This window comes from Gadus chalcogrammus, chromosome 4 (genome assembly GCF_026213295.1).
Source record: "Gadus chalcogrammus isolate NIFS_2021 chromosome 4, NIFS_Gcha_1.0, whole genome shotgun sequence".
NCBI lineage: Eukaryota > Metazoa > Chordata > Actinopteri > Gadiformes > Gadidae > Gadus > Gadus chalcogrammus.
Window position 1 is genome coordinate 21,538,344 of NC_079415.1, and position 12,266 is coordinate 21,550,609.

At 44.0% G+C, this 12,266-nt stretch overlaps 1 protein-coding gene across 1 annotated transcript in view; it reads left to right on the top strand.

Moving 5' to 3' along the window:
* Positions 1-12,266, top strand: part of xkr6a (XK, Kell blood group complex subunit-related family, member 6a) — a 36,582-nt gene that overhangs the window by 17,723 nt on the left and 6,593 nt on the right. The gene's annotated exons all lie outside the window — the stretch shown is intronic.

The following is a 12,266-nucleotide window of genomic DNA, read 5'->3' on the forward strand; positions in this document are numbered from 1 at the left end:
TTACCAAAGAGATATTGAATGTACATGTAGCATCCGTGGTCTTAGCCGGAATGGGTAGATAGGATGCTAGCATCAGTCCAGGTTCGAAGCTAAACACTAATGACTCACGAAGGGAGTTGGTGTTGGCTGAATAGATGGGCAATTTTGAATGCCTTTCATCATAAAACATTGACATTTGATACAAAATAAAGCTTTTAAAAATAACATACAATATCAAAAGAATGAGTCCTTTGTAGCTGGATTCCCCAGCTACAGTACTCCTTGGGAAAGGAGTTGTTCGGTCAAGGAATGTTCAGGGTGGGATATCCGTATATGTGTGTTTCAGTTTCTCTTACTACTACCCGGGTAGGTTAGTGTGTATCTATTTGTTGCCTTATCTGTAATGAATGGATCTTCACAATCGTCCATGGCGATGTTCACGGCTGGCCACGCCGTATCCAAACCATCCACAGTGTAAACAAAAAACAACGACTGGAGATTCAAGTGAACAATATAATTCACGGTAGTTATCTTGTATTTTCAATATTCAGGTCCTGCCCTCTGTCCAGTGTTATGGTTCTAGGTGACCCCCTGGAAACGGGGTGCTCACGTGTAATTTCCTGTTACTGGAATTATGTTGAGCGCTCCCTACTGGAGAACTCATGCAATTGCATCTTTAAATAATAAAGGGTTTACTAGCCCTATATTACATATGAGTTACACCCTCCCCCCTTGACTCTGCATGAGTCCCTTCATGCTCTTATCGGTAGACTACAGGGGAGATGTCATAGTCACCAATAGCATCAATGACTTTATTAAAGCTCTCTAAGAGACTTTGTGCAAAGGAGATTAAGGGTTTCCCCATCTGGATATACTGGAAGCGCTCAGGTGGTTGGCGCGACCTTCCAGATGTAAGAGTAGTGATGTTTTGATCATTTGTCTCTCCATCTGTGATATTTCCACTTTTTTTTTTGTCATCGGTATCACCGGTTGGTTTGTTGTTCAGCTGCTGGGTTTCTTCAGCAGTTTCTCCATTTCCATCATCCTCAGCCATGGCTGGATTTCCATTTGTCAAGTTACATTCTCTTCAGCAGAGAGTTGCTCATCCATGATATCTGGTTCACCCCCTTGAACCAACTCAGGGACTGTTTCAACAGCTTCTGCCGGCAATACTGGGGAAATGCCTGCACAGGGTTCACCCTGGGGCTGGGGGGTCAAGGAGGTATTGGGCACTGGTGAGCAGTTAGCCTCTTCTGTTGGTGTTACAATTGGTTGCGGTCTCCTTGGGATTTCATAGACCTCAACCACTGTTTCTGCAGGGATGCAACTGGGTAGGACAGAAGTAAGAGTCGTCCTCAGAGTCTGAGTTCTCCACAGGGAGCAGAGGTTGGCTGCGCCTAGTTATTGGCCGGTAGACCTTTGGTTTGGTCGGCTCAATTTCCTCTTCAGTCAGGTTTCCACATGCGAGTAGGTGATCCCTATGTAGGGTTCGGACGGGGCCGTCTCCATTTATTGGCTGCACTGTGTAAACAGGTAGATCTCCTATCCTTTTAAGAACTTTGTACACAGTGGATTCCCACTTATCCGCAAGTTTGTGTTTGTTCCTCAAGCGCAGGTTCCTTACTAGCACTTGGTCACCTTCTTCTAGTGTTGATTCTCTTACTGCTCTGTCGAATCGGCGTTTGTTCCGTTCAGCAACCTTTTGGGAGTTTTTGGTTGCAATCTGATAGCTCTCTTGAAGACGGGCTCTCAGCTTTCTGACATACTGAGAGTGAGATTTTGGAGCACCGTCTTTTACTCGCAAACAGAATGTAATGTCCACTGGTAGCCTAGGCTGGCGCCCAAACATAAACTCATACGGGGTGAACCCGGTGACATCGTTGTTGGTGCAGTTATAGGCATGAGTTAGTGGCTTTACATGGTCACGCCAGTGACTTTTTTCTCCTTTTCTTTTAAGGTTCCAAACATTCCCAGGAGAGTTTGGTTGAACCTATCAACTGGGTTTCCTCTTGGGTGGTAAGGACTTGTGCATACTTTAGTTATTCCAGCAAGGGTGCAGAGCTCTCGGATGAGTTGAGACTCGAAGTCCCTGCCCTGATCACTCAGTAGACGCTCCGGAAACCCATAGTGCACCAAAAACGGTTCCCAAAGACTCTTGGCAACTGTTGTAGCCTTTTGTTGGAATGGCTACAGCATACTTGGTATAATGATCAGTTATGACCAAGATGTCTTTGGTTTTTCTACTGTCGGGCTCCAAGGACAGATAATCCATGCATACTAGTTCCATGGGACGAGATGTTTGGATATTCACAAGAGGTCCTGACTTTTCAGGTGGCGTTTCCCTCCTAACACAACGTCCACATGATTTGATCTAGTTCTCTACATCCATAGCCATCTTCGGCCAATAGAACCTTGAACGAACTAAGTCGATGGTTCTGTCCAAACCCATGTGGTCCATATCATCGTGGAGACACGTGAGAATGGTAGACTTCAGAGACTTGGGAACCACAAATTGGTAAGTGGTGTCCCCTTCTGATAGACGAGAGGAGACCATTTTTCAACTCCAACCGCTTCCATTCTTTGAGCATCAGCTTGAGCTCGACTGAGTCAGGAATGAGGTTTGGACTTGCTTTATTTCCAGATTCACACATGTTGAAAACTTGCTCAATGATTGGATCAGACCTCTGATGTTGTTGGAGTTCTTCTTCACTGTATGTAGGTATGGTGGAACGACCTAGCACTTCTGCTTCTCCGTAGATGTCTGGCACTGCATCCGCAGTAAGTGCAAGGTACTTTACCTAGGTCAGGGATGGGCAACTTTCATGATAAAGAGGGTCACATTTTTCATGATAACCATCGGAGGGCCACATGACTGCACACTTCAACTAAATGTGAGCTGAGAGAAGCTACACAATTTTGAATTTGGTAGATATGATTTCCTGTATTCTGGTGCATTTTGGGGATGGCCACTACCTAAAAAATCATCCAGAATCATAACCTATGTACGGTATGTTAATTGAACCAACATACATTCATTTCATGTTTTCCATGCTCAAACAGCCACATGAATGGTCAGTATTTTTATCAGTGCAAAGGGCTCACATACATCATCATTCAATGAAGTCAAAAAACTGAAAAACAACAAGCAGTTGTAGTAGTTGTAGTGGCGACTTAAGTGGATATCTTTAATGACTGATATTGCTTCTAAGCAAACTAGACGCATGGGTTTGCCTTCGAATTCTATGAATTCTTCTCATCTTTCTTGACCGAGTTTTCTGTAACTCGATCAATTATTATTATTCTTTTTTTTTTTTCTTTTTTTATGTGCGGGCCTGACTGAGTGAGGATGCGGGCCGCATGTGGCCCACAGGCCGCCAGTTTCCCATCCCTGATAGAAGGTAGGTCGTCGTCAGCCTGACTCAAGAGATGACGGTTGCACAAGACAGTGACTGTATCAGCTGGTATGTCCTTTTGGTTTGGAAAGGAAGATAGATGATGAGAAGCAAACTGTTGGATTCTCTCTCTCTCCTCAAGAGAAGCAGGGTCTTCAGGCAGAGTTTCATGAGGCCACCTGGAAAGACCGTCTGCGTCATGGTTGCTCTTTCCAGCACGATACTTTATATTAAAGTTGAAGGTTGAAAGAGCAGCAAGCCAGCGGTAACTGGTTGCATCAAGTTTTGCAGATTTCAGAATATACGTCAACGGGTTGTTGTCTGTTACAACCGTGAACGTGTTTCCGTAAAGATAGTCATGAAATTTCTCCACAACCGACCACTTCAGAGCTAGGAATTCCAGCTTGTGAGCTGGATACCGCTTTTCACTGGGCGAAAGCCCTCTGCTTACATAAGCAATAACACGCATTTTGCGTTCTTGTTCTTGGTAAAGGGCGGCACCTAAACCTGAAGTGCTTGCGTCTGTATGGAGGATGTAAGGAATTTTTGGATTGGCGAAGCCAAGTATGGGAGAGGAAGTGAGTTTGGTTACAATCGCCTCAAATGCTGCTTTGCAAGCAGGTGTCCTCCGGTCGGCGAGGGGTTCTTTGGGGTTGAAGTACCCCCCAGAGCAAGATGTTACTTTTCTGCGCTTTCTACAAGCAGAGAGTTTCATGAGGCCACCTGGAAAGACCGTCTGCGTCATGGTTGCTCTTTCCAGCACGATACTTTATATTAAAGTTGAAGGTTGAAAGAGCAGCAAGCCAGCGGTAACTGGTTGCATCAAGTTTTGCAGATTTCAGAATATACGTCAACGGGTTGTTGTCTGTTACAACCGTGAACGTGTTTCCGTAAAGATAGTCATGAAATTTCTCCACAACCGACCACTTCAGAGCTAGGAATTCCAGCTTGTGAGCTGGATACCGCTTTTCACTGGGCGAAAGCCCTCTGCTTACATAAGCAATAACACGCATTTTGCGTTCTTGTTCTTGGTAAAGGGCGGCACCTAAACCTGAAGTGCTTGCGTCTGTATGGAGGATGTAAGGAATTTTTGGATTGGCGAAGCCAAGTATGGGAGAGGAAGTGAGTTTGGTTACAATCGCCTCAAATGCTGCTTTGCAAGCAGGTGTCCTCCGGTCGGCGAGGGGTTCTTTGGGGTTGAAGTACCCCCCAGAGCAAGATGTTACTTTTCTGCGCTTTCTACAATACAATACAATACAATACAATACAATACAATACAACTTTATTAATCCCACTAGGGGCAATTAGTTTGAGCAGCTTGCATACAGACACAGTAACATACAAACAACAAATACACATACACAACTACGGAGCATTTAGTAGTCGAATTGCAGAGGGCATGAACGACTTGGAATGGCGGTTTGTTCTGCAAGCAGGTAAAGCATAGCGACGCCCTGATGGCAACACAGAGAATTCACTTTTAAGAGCATGACCAGAAGAAGCCAAAATACCTTCTGCTTTCTTAATGATTTGCCGATTGCAAAAATAATTCAAGTCCCTTTGTTTAACTCCGGTGATCTTAGAACAGATGTTGACAATGCTGTTCAGGCTGTTTCTGTCTTTTACTGTGAGGCTGTGAAACCAGCAGATAAAAGAAAAGCTCAGGAGACTCTCAATAAAAGATTGATAAAAACGACAGAGGATGACAGGACTTACAGAAAAGGAATTTAGTTTGCGGAGAAGGTGAATTCTCTGTTGCCATCGCTTCACAATAGCCTCAGTGTTTACATCAAACTTAAGGTGATCATCGAAAATAGTACCCAGATATTTATAAGATGTAACTATTTCCACACTTTCCTTATGTATGATACACTCTTTGGCTGTATTTCTGTTCCGTCTAAAATCAATGATCAGTTCCTTGGTTTTAGATACATTTAAGTCCAAGAAGTTATCATCACACCAAGAAATAAAATCAGTGAGAGCATTCCCGTGGTCTGATTCTGAGCCTTGGAGAAGGGACAATAACGCGGTATCGTTAGAAAATTTGACCAAATAGCTTCTGCCCTCCTGACTGCTCCTGCATCCGTCAGTTTACATGATAAAGAGTAAGGGCGAAAGGGCACGCCCTTGTGGCGAGCCTGTGGACATAATTAGAGAATCTGAGAAACAGCCATTTACAGACACTCTCTGCACTCTGTCAGTCAAGAAGTCCAAAATCCATAATACAATCTGATGAGGTAATTTAAAATCATATAGCAACCTTTCTATTAAAAGATGCGGCTGCATCGTGTTGAATGCCGATGAAAAGTCTGCGAACAAGAGCCTGACATGGGCTTGCGGCTTTTCTAAATGTTTGTACAAGTTATTGAGTATTAAAAGCTTTGCGTCCTCAACACCTCTCCCTGACTGGTAAGCAAATTGAAGTGGATCAAGTTTTTCATCCACAATAGATAAAACAAGGTTTTTTAAAATTTTCTCTAAGATTTTCATTATTAATGATGTTAGCGCAACTGGTCTAAAATCATTAAGTTGCCTTGGATTAGTGATCTTTGGGACAGGTATCACAGTGGAGGATTTCCAGATAGCGGGGATTTGATTAGAATCAAGTGATCTCTGGAAGATATGGTGAAGGACACTACTAAGCTGGTCAGCACAGTAATGCAGCGTGCGCCCACAGATGTGATCTGGACCAGGGGCCTTCCTGATGTTTACACGTTTTAGAAGATCTCTAACACATTCCTGACTGATGACAATATCACAATCAGAAGAGAGGGACTGTCTAAGGAGAGGGATATTGCTAGAAAAATCATGTTTTTCAAAACGGGAATAAACATCGTTAAAAGTAAGGTGGATAGCCTCCTGTAAGATCGTTTAGAGATTTGACTATCTTGGAAAAGTCCTTTCCGAACCGACGATAGTATTCTGCGAAACCAAGAAACGATTTGAGTTCACTGAGATTTTGAGGTCTTAGCCAGGTGTGAGACTGCCCATGCACCGCTTCATTAATCGTTGGAAAGTACTGGGGGCGTTGGTAATGCCCTGGGGCATGCGGTTAAACTCGTAAAACCCCAGAGGACACACAAAGACGGTCTTGGCTATGTCACGTTCTTCCATCTCTATCTGGTAATAACCAGATTTCAAATCCATTACCGAGAACCATTTGGAGCCGGCAAGAGCCGAGAAAGCTTCTTCAAGATTGGGAAGTGCGTAGGCATCTCGTATTGTCAGAGTGTTAAGCCTCCGATAGTCGATGCAAAGACGTACCTCTCCACTCTTCTACCGTACTACAAAAATTGGCGAAGAGTAAGGTGACTCAGATTCTAGAATCACTCCTGCATCAAGGAGTGTTTGCAGATGTTTCCTTACAGCTTCATAGTCAATGGGATGGAACGGTCGGGACTTTTGCTTGAAAGGTGTTTCGTCTTTCAAGTTTATGTGATTTTTAACTTTTGATGCTTGCCCGAAATCAAGGTCATTTTGGGCAAAAACCTCACTATAAGCTTTTAGACTCTGTGTTATCTTTTCTTGCCACTCCTGTGGGAGAGGGGAATCACGGAAGTCAAATGTGAGACCTGGTTGTATCAACTGTTGGCTGAGAAGCGACAGCACAACATTTCACAGCGTCAGTTTTCTTGTCAGAATTAGGTAAGTTGTCATAGATTTTTTCAGGAGCATGGAGCTCGGCAATGACACCACTGGATGGGAGTGTTACATCATGCTCATTTTCATTTCTTACCCACACAGTTAGCTTGTGAAGACTCTTCTTGGGCAAAGTGACAAGACAAAACTCTACAAAGATGCCATCAGGTATGGTGGATGTGCTTGGCTGTTCGACAATAGCACATTCGTTGGTTGTGTCAGCCTTGACGTAGCCTTCAAGAAGCACTTTCCCTTGTGCAGGTGTAACTCTCTGCTCTTTTTTTTCAGAGTTATCAAGCCAATTCTTCCTGTAGAGTTCACTTCCTTCCGGAGTTTTAAGGTGCGAAGGATCTGCCTATAGCCATAGACATGAGACAAGTCATGAGTGTTTTTTCCATGACAGTGTTCATCATACAAGACATCAAGTGCGTTGGTCCCGATCAGTACAGGTAGGTCACAGTTGGAGCGTATGTCGGGAACAACCAACGCCAAGCTAGAGACCTCAGGCTCCGTTTCAACAAAGTTTTGGGCAAACTTAAGAATGAGAGGCACGTAACCAAAAAAAGGAACGTTTTCACCACTAGCGCCCTCAAAGTCCAGGCCATTGATTGGTTGAATGGGATGCTCTGAAAGATGGTTGTTGTAGAAAGAAGCAGAAACAGTGGTCACTTGAGACCCAGTGTCGAGGAGACAATTACAGTTAACTCCTGACACTGTGACATTTGCCGTACATTTCTCTCCTACAAGCCCTTTTGGTAACTTAAGTTGATTTTCCACCTTGTGGGTGCGGATGGATGCTTGGGTTTTCGATTTGGTTTTAGGACATTGATGCTTGAGTTCAGTTCCTGGCAGTCCCTTGACAGGAACTGAGGTTAGTTTAAATGATGCCTGTTTTGTTCTTACCAGGCTTGTTGTTTACGTTTGAACTCTTTTCTTTTCAACTTGTCAACTTGTTCAAAAGCCTGGCCGGGGCTTCTTTGTGAGATGTAACTCGGCTGGGTTTGGAGATTCTTGCTGAGTGGGGGTCTTTGTTTAAGATTTAGATTTCTTGTTTGACTAATCAGAAGACTGGCCAGAGCCATTACACAAGGATGCTTTCAAAGAAGCCATTTGGGCTTGTAACTTTGCAAGTTGTATTTCTAACTTGTTTGTGTGGATGGGAGGAGCTACAGCTGCAGTAGCTATCATGTCTGTGTCATCAGGAGAATAATCCTCAACTGAACGGGAATTTGACTGGACTTTGGTCTTTGAGAACCCAAAGTGCTGTTTCATCCGGCTGGACTTAGCAGCCTGGCGATCCTCCTCTGTGCGTAACAGAAGGAGCAGCTCTGTGAATGAAAGTGGATTGTCTTCGGCTCAAGCTGGAGGGTTGTGATTAGACTGTTGTTCCAGCAACCTCTGAAAAACTGCTTGAGCAGCTGGCACTCTGAGTTGTTTGCACTGATACAGACTAGTTTAATGACTTTACTCAGGTCTGCCTGCAACCTTTGAAGGTAGCTAGAAGGCTTGTCGCTAGAGTTCTGGTTTGTGCTTAATAACTTTGCAAAAAGCTCATCTCCATCATCAACAATGTCATATGCTGAGTCGAGCAGGCTGAGATAATCCTTCGGGGTTGAGTTAGGCCCAAGATGTTTGATAATGTTGGAAGCAGGTGGGAGAAGGCTTTCCACCATCTTCCTGACAGTGAGCATGTCAGACATCCCGTTGTCAGCAAGGTGGAACTCAACATTGCTGCGCCATGTGTCATAGTCAGACTCAAAGTTGGGACAGGGGATCTTCCCAGAGAAAGGCCTGAGTTTGGTGCTGCTATGATAATGGGAAGTCAAATTACTGTTTTTTATGACATGCTCCACTACAACCTTTTGGACTTCAGGAGTGATGAGTTTTTCAAAGGGTAAATACAGGGTTTGTTTCTTAGGTGAGGGCAGGGCTCTATAGTGCGCCCATTTCACTCACATTTGCGAGTGAATATTTCGGCGTGCGAACAAGAAAAACAAAACAGGAGCATGCGTGCGAGTGACATCTCCACAGCGCACTATACTGTGCGTTCACACCAAACGCGAAGGGGCGAACGATTCCATACAAAGCAGCGATTCCATTTGCATCGCGACACTTTTATCTGGCACGGGCGAGCACGTTCACATGGATTTCAGGTGGATTTGCAGCACGCCACTTTTGCTCGAGTTTGAAGTATTAAACTTTGCCGCGACATTCGCGTGATGACAGCCAATCAGCGTTCAACAGCGTGGCCACTGAGTGATGTGCGTAACGTAACAGCCAATCAGTTTTTAACCGGCCAACCGTTCCCTGCAGTGCAGTCCGGGCTGAACCGCAGCATGGAGGAGAAAGTGATTGTTGCCGTTTGCGACTCCCCGAGCTCTATATAGAATAGTATATAATATAATATAATATAATTGTATTGTACATATAATATCACGGCCAAAAGCTCTGTGCGCCTCCGGATGGCCGTAGCGCGGGGAGCGCTACGGGAGGGTTTAGCGGGTTTGTTTACCTACGTTGCTATGGTTACCAGTCTTGTGTGTTCCAACGGTTTATTAGGTATCTAAATCGCTGTCTAATCAATACTTCATTCACTGCCTTTTCCGTGGTCATTACAATATTATGAATAGACTGCGTGGAGAAAGTTAATGCTGTTACTGTAGTCGATAAAGTCTACAAATTCAACCACCGGCTGGTTGAAGGATTTCGGGTGGCTAGTTTATGATGCTAAGTCTGTACATTTTGTAAGGAAGCCCCATCGGCAATGGCAGGCTCCTCTCTGTTTATAACGGGGAACCCTAATCTGAAACGCGATGCTGTGGTGAAACACATCGAGGCATTCTCGCTTTCCCGATTTCTATATAAATCGCACCCAGTCCCAGCCCAATAACCCTGGTACGGTGGAAGCCGAAATTGGTGCTGTTTTGTGTAGCCTAAATGTAATCTTGTCTAGGCAAGGCAAGGCAAGGCAACTTTATTTATATAGCACTTTTCATACACAAGGCAGACTCAAAGTGCTTCACATATAAACATTGTCATACAATAAAATAAAATAATAGATAAGTAAAAGAAAAACATATGCAAAGAAATGGGTAAAATAGAAAAAGGCATTTTAGTATTAAAATAGAAAATAGAGGCAAAGTTAAAGAAGCTTTTTAGAAAGTGCAATGTATTTAAGATTTTAGCAGAAAGCTATAGCAAACATAAAAGTCTTCAGTCTTGTTTTAAAGGTGCTTAGAGTTGGGGCAAGTCTTAAATCCTCTGGGAGTTTATTCCAGCTATTTGTTGCATAGTAACTAAATCCTGCTTTCCCATGTTTTGTGTTTACTCTGGGGATAATTAACAGATTGGTCTCAGAGGATCTTAGTGGTCTAGAAGGCTGATGTAGTGGAAGCATATCAGTTAAATATTTGGGGCCTAAACCATGTAGGGATTTATAGGTTAGCAACATGATTTTAAAATCAATTCTCTGACCTACAGGAAGCCAATGTAACGATTTCAGAATTGGTGTAATATGATCAAATTTTTTGGTCTTTGTTAGAACTCTAGCAGCAGCATTCTGAACAAGCTGAAGCTTCCTCAGAGTTTGTTTTGGGAGACCTGTGAGGAGACCATTGCAGTAATCAAGCTTACTAGTGATAAAGGCATGTACAAGTTTTTGTAAGTCTTCGGTGGACATGAGCCCTCTAAGTCTTGCTACATTTTTAAGGTGATAATATGCCGATTTTGTAACTGATTTGATGTGACTGTCAAAATGTAAATCTGAATCCATGATAACCCCTAGATTTCTGGCTTTGATTGAGGTTTTCAGGGACAGAGAGTGAAGGTGTTGGGTTACTTTAAGCCTTTCCGTTTTAGAACCAAATACAATTATCTCTGTTTTGTCCTCATTTAGTTGAAGGAAATTTCGGCACATCCATTCCTTCACTTGCTCAATGCACTGGCACAGCAGATCTATGGGCCGATAGTCATTTGGTGATAGCGATACATAGATTTGCGTGTCATCAGCATAGCAATGATGGTCAATATTGTTATTTTGCATGATTTGCCCTAGTGGGAGCATGTAGATGTTGAATAAAGAGGGTCCTAAGATCGAACCTTGTGGGACTCCACATTTCACGTTGGTTGATTCTGATACAAAGTCGCCAATGGAAACAAAGTAGTTCCTATTTTGTAGGTAGGACCTGAACCAATTTAAGACAGTGCCTGAAAGCCCCACCCAGTTTTCTAACCTTTCCAGAAGTAATGTATGGTCTACAGTGTCGAATGCAGCACTGAGGTCAAGTAGCATTAGTATTGAGGTTTTGCCAGAGTCTGTGTTAAGACGGATGTCGTTTACAACTTTAATAAGGGCGGTCTCAGTGCTGTGCAGGGGTCGGAATCCTGATTGGAAGGTGTCATAGCAACCAGTTGATGCCAGGAAGTGATTTAGTTGCTGGAGGACAACTTTCTCAATGATTTTTTCGCATAACACGAATGAATGAATTGGGGGGAAGGAACTTTGGCTTTGACTCCCTCATGAACCACGACATGGAGGAGAAAGGGATTGTTGGCGGCGAATGTCTCCCGCTTGAGCCCCGCTGAGGGACCACCGCCGGAGGCGGAGGTGCATAAGCGCTGCCCGGCAAAGATCCCTTTCTCCTCCTTGTCGTGGTTCATGGTCTTGAGGGAGTCAAAGCCAAAGTTCCTTCCCCCCAATTCATTCTCAACCTTGGCTGAGATAACCCCCAATACGAGTCTCGTTGTAGAAATACCAGAGACGAGAGTCCGACGTGATGCGCCATCACACCAACAGCAGAACGGTTATCCAAATAACAAGGAAGTGTACAACACTTGCGTTACAGTCCTGGAGCTCTATATCTAAATAATATCATATAATAAATAGATATCTATATCATATAACATATTGTGTGCGCCTCCAGACGATATTATGAATCACAAACGACTTTGTCGGGTTCTGCGACGTCTCTGGTTCTTCCACTTTCACATCAACCTGAAGTCGACTGAACCGCGCGCTGCCTGCTGCCGGCTGCCCGCTGCCGGGCGATGGTGCCTCGCGGCAACCGGCGGCATGTCGCAGTTCATGTACTTCAGCGAGTCAAACCAAAGTTCCTTTCCCCCAATTCCTTCTCAACCATGGCTCAGATAACCCCCACGACAGTCTCGTTGTGGAAATACAAGACACGTCAAAGAACCGACAAGAAACACTTGCGTTACAGTGTGTGTATTCACACACACACATGTGGCGCTCGCACG